The sequence below is a fragment of the Monodon monoceros genome, unplaced genomic scaffold (genome assembly GCF_005190385.1).
Source record: "Monodon monoceros isolate NGI ecotype Baffin Bay Population unplaced genomic scaffold, NGI_Narwhal_1 Super_Scaffold_18, whole genome shotgun sequence".
Lineage (NCBI taxonomy): Eukaryota > Metazoa > Chordata > Mammalia > Artiodactyla > Monodontidae > Monodon > Monodon monoceros.
Genome location: NW_021703774.1, coordinates 98,265,533 through 98,276,974, shown reverse-complemented (window position 1 = coordinate 98,276,974; position 11,442 = coordinate 98,265,533). Strand labels below are relative to the sequence as shown.

Genomic DNA, 11,442 nt, shown 5'->3' with positions numbered 1-11,442 from the left:
CTGTCAGCTTCATCACCCCAGGGTGCAGGCGTCATGCCAGGGAAGGACTTTGACTGTCCCTGCTTGAGGCTCATGCCCACTCCTTGGGCCAGTCAGCGTTGCCAGAGGAACATGTGTCGGCTCCTGAGGCCAGGGTGTGGGTCTGCTCTTGGAGGGAGGGGGTTGATAGCGTTAGTGGCCCGACAGCCGCAATGGCGACCGCTGGGCTTAGGACTGAGGCTGGGAGCTGGAGGAGGGAGATGATAGGGAAAAAATGGAGAAATTTCCAGAGAGATGAGGGAGGGCAGGTGGGACCCTAACCCTAAAGAGAGAGAGTTTTCATAAGAAAGAGGAGGTCGTGGCAGCTGTGAGCCGAAAACCAGTTACATATATAATTTTAATGGGTATGAAAAGATTCAGCTTCTAAAAGTAACTTGGCTACCCATCTTGTCAAGTTTCTCACTTCTTTGGGTTAAAGCAAGAAAGGCCTCCACCGTTGAACAGGGGGAGAGACACATCAGGCTTATCAATCATTCATATCAATTCAACAAATATTTTTGGCCCCTACCCTATGTGCTAGGCCTGACGTTAGGTGCTGGGGTCGCAAAAATAAAGGAGATGTGTTCCTGCTCTGAAGAGTAGGAGATAAAGGGCAACATGAGACACACAGTCCCACCCAATAAGCACTGTGTGAATTAGTTCCTTGAATGTTTATTGAGCACCTACTATGTGTCTAGCCTGTGCTGGGCACCTGGGGGGCTGGGGCTGTTAAAGACACAGTCTTCTACCTGGTCAGCAGCCAGAATCCCATACTTACCCTCTTGCCACCTCCATTGCCCTGTATTGAGGTTATTATGATGATATTCTGTTCTTTCCTGGTCTAAGCACCACACAGGTGGGAACATGTCTGCCTTTGCTCCTCCACAGAAGGCCAGGACCCATCAAATATTTGCTAGATGAATGGACAACACACTAGACATAGCTCTGACATGATGTCACTTTCTGAGAATCCAGGAAATCTGCAAACTAACTTTGTTCCCTCTATAAGTAGCCTCTTATTTCTTCTTAGCTGATGTCATGATGCCAGTGGAGAAGCAAATGATCATTTGGAAATATTCAGCAATCTATTTCTATTATTTGCAACTAGTGAAAATGGCCAAAGATATCATTCTAGCATCCTCTAGGTATTAGCTGATTTAATCCTCATGACAACCCCGTGAGAGGTAGATAGAACTTTATAACATGAGTTAACCCAAAGGCCAGAGAGGTTAAGGAGTTTGCCCAAGTTTGCACAGCTGAGAAGAGGCAGAGCTGGGATTTGAAAGCAGGCAGTTGAGCTCCGGGGTGCAACTCCCTAACCACCACACATGCTACTCTCCCCAAGGAGAGCACTAAAGCATGCACAGGTCCTATGAAAGCTCCATGGAAACCAACGCTTGAATTCAAGTCCCTTTCTCTTTTTCCTCAGCGTTTCCTACCTTGTGAAGCTGGCCCTCTCTGAAGTTCCAGGCTTCGAATAAAAGGGAATTTCCAAACGAAAGCTAAGCCAAAACCTGGTCTTATTCAAGAATAAAGGGCTCCTTCTTTTGCTTTGTTTCCAACTCATATGGTCCTTAATGTTTTTCCACATTCAGATATTTTTCCCCTCTCTAGAGCAGAATAAAAAGAGATTCTACCTGAAAATGGCTTCTTCTTGCCTTGACAGCATGAAATAAATGTCCCTCAGCATTTCTGTTACTCATTAAGAAGCATGGGTCATGATTATGATGAATAAACTAGAGTGTGGGTCAGGAGGACCCTGCTGACCTACTTCTTGCTATGGCATAATGGAGCTGATGAGTTCGCTTAAACCGTAATCGCCTCCGCTTATCTGCCTTCCACATGCCTTTTCTCACACATGATGCAAATGTCCAGGCTCAAGAGGGAACTCGTCGGACTCCCTTGTATTTCCACTTGTCTGTGTAGGATGGTTTCTCCTTACCTGAGAGCCCAGGAGGGAGGCTTCTCAGCTGAGTTCCTCCCTGTGGGATCCAGGGGCTGCCTGCACCACAGACCTGACTCCTCTGTGGGCGTCACTTCCCCAAACCCAGGCTAGGTTGCCTCATGCCAATCTCTGAGCCTGCCTCTGGGAGCAGGTCAGGTGGCACCAGCACCTGGGTGTCTGGGCTTTGCTTATTAAACCGTCACTAGTCTTGTGCCCTGCCTATGTGGTCATTTCTGCAACACCTTTAAAGCTGCTTTGAAAAATGTTGGTGGTGCCTGAGAACCCATGACTGAGGCTGATGCTAGGAAAAATCACCTTGGGCCCTCTCCCTTCCTCCCATCAGAAACATGATTATCACGTGGCAATAATGTTCCAATCATCATTAAGGGCAGCCAGGAGAGAAAAACCCCACGGGGGCAGCAGGAGTTGAGTGAGATAGTGTATGGGATGTCAGGGAGCTGTGGGGTCACATGGAGAGAATTTTCTTGTCATAATGGAGAGGAGCTGGGAGCTGATTGTATGGCCATGAACTATAAGCTCTCACCAGCTGCCCCCAAATACCCCGAGAGAGGGAAAGGAGCGCCTTGTCCCCATGCCTGAGAAAGTCACTTTACCTCTGTCTACATAGGGCAGAAAGGTCATGTTATGACTGGAAATATTAATCCAGTTCTGCCGGGCAATACTCATAGATTCTGATTCCCAGCTGCTCGTTAACCCAGTGGGGCAGGGATGGTTACCACAGCCTCATCAGTGAGGGATAACAATAACAGCAAGTGTGTGAAAGGCACCATCTCTGGTTCTCCTTCATGGAAAAGTCCACCCACTCTGAATTACCCAAGAGGGCTGCTGCAGTCACTGAAGTCTTGATTGTGGCCACAATGCTCTTTCTTGATCGTATCTGGTGCCTCCTCAGATAACCTCCACTATCTCTGTCTCTGCCTTGATCTCTAACCCTGGTATGCTGGCTCTGACACAGGCGCCATGACAAACTGGTCCCCAGATCTCCGACCCAGGCTCTATCTGTTGCTAAAGTGTGCATGCTGGCTGTTTGCTTCATCTGTGCCTGGGACCTGATGGGCAGGGCGCTGATTCTCTAAGTCAGCATTTCAAAAAGAAGATTAAGAACAAGTTAAGCCTTTAATTCAAATAGCACAGTTAATCCAAGAGCAAAGCACACTGGATTTTGAGGCCTCATGAAATGGTTGAGTCTTAAAAATCAAAAGTGGTCATGGAAAAGTGGCATGCACTCCTTCCCCCAGGAGAGAGAAATTTATGTGTTGTGTGTGCATGTATGCAGGTATGTAAGCCATTTGATTTCTCAGGGTTTTAGTTTTCCTACCTGTAAAATGGGCCAATGGAACAGTGGTCCAAACCTCATAGTCCATTTTTCATTTTCTTAGAGACTTGGAAATGTGGGCCAGAGCTTATATTCATGGCTGATATATACTAGTTGTATCAAATATTACTCTTTTCAAATTACTTTTTAAAGTTTTTAATATTTATCTTCTAAGATTATAGTTCATAGTTTCTGTGAATATACCTTCTAAACTGACATGGTTCAAAGCACCCAGACTCACCATTTCTTTGTCACTAGAATTAACTCAGATATTACGGGCCATTCGCTTGTGGGTCTGCTTATTTTATTTCCGCATTGGCAAATGCATTGATTCTAGTTATTGCAGGCTTAGCAATGCCCATTATTACTGAGATCCAGCCATGCAGTCGACACACAATGAGCACACAGCTCCCAGGGCAGAATAACGTAATCAGGTACACCTGTGGGGCACATTACACACTGGAGACAGGGTGGGCAATGCCCTAGGGCAAGACTGGGAGGCAGATGACTGCATGACAGTCTCTGAACCTGCTCCTCGGTGTCGATCCCTTTCCAAGTTCAGCAGCAATGTGCTGTTCTGGGAAGGGCTTTGGGGAGGAGAGAACTTGAGAGGCGGAGTTCAGAGAGCGAGGCGAAAAGCAATTTTCTGGGATCCTCCCACTTACCTATAAGACTCTCCCGGGCAAGCTCCCTTCAACTAAGAGCTCCTGAAACCTCAATTCCTTAAAGCCTTCTTGATAATACTGGATACGTAGTGGAGTTTTTCCTCATACCCACCTCCTAACACTCCCATCCGTACTAAACACCGGTCTAAAATGAGTAGGTTTCCCTTTGCCTGAATATTTCACAGGTAAGTACTAATTGTCTTACCAGCATTGATAAACTTTTCTGTCTAGGTCATCATGATTTAGCCACAGGAGGTTTTGAGTGCTTACCGTGCACTAGGATTATCTAACTTACTTCTCATGAAAATCCTGAGAAGCAGGTACTGTAAGTCCTCCACCTTAGCCTTTAGCAAGGCTAAGGAAAATTGCTCAGGATCACACACAGGGATGCATCAGAGCTGGCGGCTCAAAGCAGGTCATTTGAATCCAGAGCATGTATATTTGAATCCAGAGCATGATCCAGCCTGCTAGCACCCTATCCTAAGCACCCACTATGCGCCAGCTCAGGGCAAGGTACTGCGGGGGCACCAGGAAGACCAAGACATTCCCCCTACCCTCAAGGGGACCTAGGGAGGTGAAGGCAAAAATACGTGCTATAACGCAGAAGACGCTGTCCTAGACGAAGACAGAACAAAAAGTGCTGCTGGTGCTCGAGACAGGAGTGGTCAGTTCTGGGTGGAGAGCTATTTTACCTTTTCAATCGCACTTGGCGTCCTTAAATTAAGGTATATTAAAATGACAACTCAGGGAGGTTAATGGCAGACTGTGGGAGGGCTCACGCCAAAGAGTATTTCCCAGAATTTCTGCTGCCAATGTCCTTGTCCCCGCAGTAGGCCACAGCCACCCCCCACCTCTGCAGAAGACCCTCTAGCACTAGCAGCCATGTGGTGGGCAGGGTCTTGGTGCTCTGGCCTGGTGTCAGGCCTGAGCATCTGAGGTGGGAGAGCCGACTTCAAGACACTGCCCCACAAGAGACCTCCTGGCCCCACATAATATCAATCAGTGAGAGCTCTCCCAGAGGTCTCTGTATCAACACTAAGACCCAGCTCTACTCAACAACCAGCAAGCTACAGTGCTGGACACACCATGCCAAAAAACTAGCAAGACAGGAACACAACCTCACCCATTAGCAGAGAGGTGCCTAAAATCATGCTAAGTTCACAGACACCCCAAAACACACCACCAGACACACCCTTGCCCACCAGAAAGACAATATCCAGCCCCACCCACCAGAACACAGGCACCAGTCCCCTCCAGCAGTAAGCCTACACAAACCACTGCACCAACCTTACCCAATGGGGGCAGACACCAAAAACAATGGGAACTATGAAACTGCAGCCTGCAAAAAGGAGACCCCAAACACAATAAGTTAAAAAAATGAGAAGACAGAGAAATATGCAGCAGATGAAGGAGCAAGGTAAAAACCCACCAGACCTAACAAATGAAGAGATAATAGGCAGTCTACCTGAAAAAGAATTCAGAGTAATGATAGTAAAGATGATCCAAAATCTTGGAAATAAAATGGAGAAAATACAAGAAACATTTAACAAGGACCTAGAAGAACTAAAGAGCAAACAAACAATGATAAACAACACAATAAATGAAATTAAAAATTCTCTAGAAGGAATCAATAGCAGAATAACTGAGGCAGAAGAACGGATAAGTGACATGAAAGATAAAATAGTGGAAATAACAACCACAGAGCAGAATAAAGAAAAAGAATGAAAAGAATAGAGGACAGTCTCAGAGACCTCTGGGACAATATTATATGCACCAACATTTGAATTATAGGGGTCCCAGAAGAAGAAGAGAAAAAAAAAAGGGCCTGAGAAAATATTTGAAGAGATGATAGTTGAAATTTTCCCTAACATGGGAAAGGAAAGAATCAATCAAGTCCAGGAAGTGCAGAGAGTCGCATACAGGATAAATCCAAGGAGAAACACGCCAAGACACATATTAATCAAACTATCAAAAATTAAACACAAAGAAAAAATATTAAAAGCAGCAAGGGAAAAGCAACAAATAACATACAAGGGAACCCCCATAAGTTTAACAGCTGATCTTTCAGCAGAAACTCTGCAAGCCAGAAGGGAGTGGCAGGACATATTTAAAGTGATGAAAGGCAAGAACCTACAACAAAGATTACTCTAACCGGGAAGGATCTCATTCAGATTCAATGGAGAAATCAAAAGCTTTACACACAAGCAAAAGCTAAGAGAATTCAGCACCACCAAACCAGCTCTACAACAAAGGCTGAAGGAACTTCTCTAAGTGGGAAACACAAAAGAAGAAAAGGACCTACAAAAACAACCCCATAACAATTAAGAAAATGGTAATAGGAACATACATATCGATAATTATCTTAAACGTGAATGGATTAAGTGCTTAGACCAAAAGACACAGGATCACTGAATGGATACAAAAACAAGACCCATAAATATGCTGTCTACAAGAGACCCACTTCAGACCTAGGGACACATGCAGACTGAAAGTGAGGGGATGGAAAAAGATATTCCATGCAAATGGAAATGAAAAGAAAGCTGGAGTAGCAAAATTCATATCAGATAAAATAGACTTTAAAATAAAGAATGTTACAAGAGACAAGGAAGGACACTACATAATGATCAAGGGATCAATCCAAGAAGAAGATATAACAATTATAAATATATATGCACCAAACACAGGAGCACCTCAATACATAAGGCAACTGATAACAGCTATAAAAAAGGAAATCAACAGTAACACAATAATAGAGGAGGACATTAACACCTCACTTACACCAATAGACAGATCATCCAAACAGAAAATTAATAAGGAAACACAAGCTTTAAATGACACAATAGAACAGATATATTTAATTGATATTTACAGGACATTCCATTCAAAAACAGCAGAATACACTTTCTTCTCAAGTGTTCATGGAACATTCTCCAGGATAGATCATATCTTGTGTACCAAATCAAGCCTTGGTAAATTTAAGAAAGTTGAAATTATATCAAGTACCTTTTCTGACCACAATGCTATGAGATTAGATATCAGTTACAGGAAAAAACACTGTAAAAAATACAAACACATGGAGGCTGAACAATACACTACTAAATAACCAAGAGATCACTGAAGAAATCAAAGAAGAAATTTTAAAAAAACTAGACACAAATGACAATGAAAACACGATGACCCAAAACCTATGGGATGCAGCAAAAACTCCCCTTCTTCTAAGAGGGAAGTTTATAGCAATAAAATCCTACCTCAGGAAACAAGAAAAGTCTCAGATAAACCACCTAACCTTACACCAAAAGCAGTTGGAGAAAGAAGAACAAAAAAAACCCCCAAAGTTAGCAGAAGGAAAGATATCATAAAGATCAGATCAGAAATAAATGAAAAAGAAATGAAGGAAACAATGTAAAGATCAATAAAACTAAAAGCTGGTTTTTCTAGAAGATAAACAAAATTGATAAACCATTAATCAGCCTCATCAAGAAAAAAAAGGAGAAGACTCAAATCAAGAGATTTAGAAATGAAAAAGGAGAAGTAAAAACTGACACTGCAGAAATACAAAGGATCATGAGAGATTACTACAAGCAACTCTATGCCAATAAAATGGACAACCTGGAAGAAATGGACAAATCCTTAGAAAAGCGCAACCTTCTGAGACTGAACCAGGAAGAAATAGAAAATATAAAGAGACCAGTCACAGCACTGAAATTGAAACTGTGATTAAAAATCTTCCAACAAACAAAAGCCAAGGACCACATGGCTTCACAGGCGAATTCTATCAAACGTTTAGAGAAAAGCTAACACCTGTCCTTCTCAAACTCTTCCAAAATATAGCAGAGGGAGGAACACTCCCAAACTCATTCTACAAGGCTACCATCACCCTGATACCAAAAACAGACAAAGATGTCACAAAAAAAGAAAACTTCAGGCCAATATCATTGATGAACATAGACGCAAAAATCCTCAACAAAATACTAGCAAACAGAATCTAACAGCACATTAAAAGGATGATACACCATGATCAAGTGGGGTTTATCCCAGGAATGCAAGGATTCTTCAATATACGCAAATCAATCAATGTGATACACCATACTAATAAACTGAAGGATAAAAACCATACAATAATCTCAATAGATGCAGAAAAATCTTTTGACAAAATTCAAAACCCATTTATGATAAAAACTCTCTAGAAAGTAGGCATAGAGGGAAACTACCTCAACATAATAAAGGCCATATATGACAAACCCACAGCCAGCATCGTTCTCAATGGTGAAAAACTGAAACGATTTCCTCTAAGATTAGGAACAAGACAAGTTTGCCCACTTTCACTGCTATTATTCAACATGGTTTTGGAAGTTGTAGCCGCAGCAATCAGAAAAGAAAAAGAAATAAAAGGAATCCAAAACAGAAAAGAAGAAGTAAACTGTCACTGTTTGCAGATGAAATGATATTATACACAGAGAATCCTAAAGATGCTACCAGAAGACTACTAGAGCTAATGAATGAATTTGGTAGAGTAGCAGGATACAAAATTAATACACAGAAATCTCCTGCATTCCTATACACTAATGATGAAAATCTGAAAGAGAAATTAAGGAAACTCTCATTTACCATTGCAACAAAAAGAATAAAATACCTAGGAATAAACCTACCTAAGGAGACAAAAGACCTGTATGCAGAAAACTATAAGACACTGATGAAAGAAATTAAAGATGATACAAACAGATGGAGAGATATACCATGTTCTTGGACTGGAAGAATCAACACTGTGAAAATGACTCTACTACCCAAAGTAATCTACAGATTCAATGCAATCCCTATCAACTACCACAGGCATTTTTCACAGAACTAGAACAAAAAATTTCACGATTTGTATGGAAACACAAAAGACCCCTAATAGCCAAAGCAATCTTGAGAAAGAAAAATGGAGCTGGAGGAATCAGGTTCCCTGACTTCAGACTATACTACAAAGTTACAGTAAACAAGACAGTATGGTACTGGCACAAAAGCAGAAATATAGATCAGTGGAACAGGATAGAAAGCCAGAGAGAAACCCACACACATATGGTCACCTTATCTTTGATAAAGGAGGCAAGAATATACAATGAAGAAAAGAGAGCCTCTTCAATAAGTGGTGCTGGGAAAACTGGACAGCTACATGTAAAAGCATGAAATTAGAACACTTCCTAACACCATACACAAAACTAAACTCAAAATGGATTAAACCTAAATGTATGGCCAGAAACTATAAAACTCTTAGAGGAAAACATAGGGAGAACACTCTATAACATAAATCACAGCAAGATCCTTTTTGACCCACCTCCTTGAGTAATGGAAATAAAAACAAAAATAAAAAATGGGACCTAGTGAAACTTAAAAGCTTTTGCATAGCAAAGGAAACCATAAACAAGCCGAAAAGACAACCCTCAGAATGGGAGAAAATATTTGCAAATGAAGCAACTGACAAAGGATTAAACTCCAAAATATACAAGCAGCTCATGCAGCTCAATAACAAAAGAAACAAACAACCCAATCCAAAAATGGGTAGAAGACCTAAATAGACATTTCCCCAAAGAAGTTATACAGATTGCCAACAAACACATGAAAGGATGCTCAACATCACTAATCATTAGAGAAATGCCAATCAAAACTACGGAGGAACGCACTAAAAAAAAAAAAAATTTACAAATGTGTAAAAAAAAAAAACAGTTACAATGTAAGAAATTTGCTTAGGAACTTCCCTGGTGGCGCAGTCGTTGAGGGTCCGCCTGCCAATGCAGGGGACACGGGTTCGAGCCCTGGCCCGGGAAGATCCCACACACTGCGGGGCAGCTGGGCCCCGTGCACCACAACTACTGAGCCTGCTCTCTGAAGCCTGCGAGCCACGGCTGCTGGGGCCCATGCACCTGGAGCCTGTGCGCCGCTACGGGGGAGGCCGCTGCCATGGGAGACCCGCACACCGCGTCAAAGACCCGGGGCGGCCAGAGGTAAATAAATAAATAAATGAATAAATAAATTTATTAAAATAAAATAAAATGTACCAGTGATTTGAAAACTAGGAATGCAGAGAATATAGATAATGTGCTCACATTCTAAAAAAAAAAAAAGAAATTTGTTCAGATATATTTTCCCCTACTTATTAATAAATCAGAAAGTAAATGATAAGATTGGACTAAGTTGGACTTCCCTGGTGGCGCAGTGGTTGAGAGTCCGCCTGCCGATGCAGGGGACACAGGTTCGTGACCTGGTCCGGGAAGATCCCACATGCCGCGGAGCGGCTGGGCCCGTGAGCCATGGCCGCTGAGCCTGCGCGTCCGGAGCCTGTGCTCCGCAACGGGAGAGGCCACAACAGTGAGAGGCCCACATACCGCAAAAAAAAAAAAAAAAAAAAAGGAAAAGAAAAAGATTGGACTAAGTTAAATTACTCGGGTGCTTTTTGCAAAGCATTAGTGTAAGAGGAGAGAACTAGACTACAGTATACTGGCCTGCACTCCCTGCCCCTGCCAGATGGGGAGACAGAGCTGGACTAGGAGGCCCCCCCTGCCCCATGTGGAACTGTTCCAACTTCCTCAGGCCCCTGCAGAGCAGTTCAGGAGCCTGTCTGTCTCTGGCTGGCTGGCTGTTCCAGGGAGTTTACTCAGCTGCCTGACCTTCTTTTTTAGTTTGTTTGTTTTTAGTCCTTTTTTTTTTTAATTACGACTTTTTTTAAAGAGCAGTTTTATGTTCACAGCAAAATTGAGCAGCAGGTACAGAGATTTCCCATAAGCCCCCTGCTCCCACCCCCAGCCTCCACTGTGATCAACATGCCCCACCAGAGTGGACATTTTTTGTAGTAGGTGAATCCACAGTGACGTTATCACCCAGAGTCCATAGTTTACATTACAGTGCTCTCCTGATGCTGTACATTCCATGGGATTGGACAAGTGTGTAATGCCATATATCCATTATTATGGTATCATACAGAGTATTTCACTGCCCTAAAAATCCTCTGTGCTCCACCTATTTACAAAACTATGAAACGCTTTGTTTGAATTTGCACGTTATTCTTACATAGTGGCCATGCTAATCTTCTCTGTATCTCTCTAATTTTACCGTATGTGCTGCCGAAGAGAGCGCTGGACTTCTTTTTATGAGGCAAAGTCAAAAAGGCTTTCCCTTCTTGAAAATCAGCCCTCAGACATAGTGAGCGGAGGGCTGCAGAACCGGCACAGGTCAGCTTCACGTTGCACTGGCCAGTATCGCCACCACTCCGAGCTGGTGGGGAGATCACTTCCCACCCTCTGCATGAACCTGCAGAGGACTCAGGTGTCTGGCAGCAGTTTCTGGACTGAAACGGCATGGATTTGCCATTCCTACTCTGCTGAGGGCAGGAGCAATGCTTTCTGAAGAAAATGTTTGTCTCCGTAGCTCCAGTTCCAGGTGTAGAATTGGCACACAATAAACGTCTGTTGAATTAAACTGAATAAACTAGAACCCAGGAG

The 11,442-nt window shown here is 42.9% G+C and overlaps 1 non-coding gene across 1 annotated transcript; it reads right to left on the bottom strand.

The window, feature by feature from the left end:
* Positions 1-10,968: 10,968 nt before the first annotated feature.
* On the bottom strand, positions 10,969-11,077 carry LOC114900092. The gene has a single exon (XR_003794717.1). It is a non-coding gene; the product is annotated as a U6 spliceosomal RNA (small nuclear RNA).
* Between the last annotated feature and the right edge of the window lie 365 nt (positions 11,078-11,442).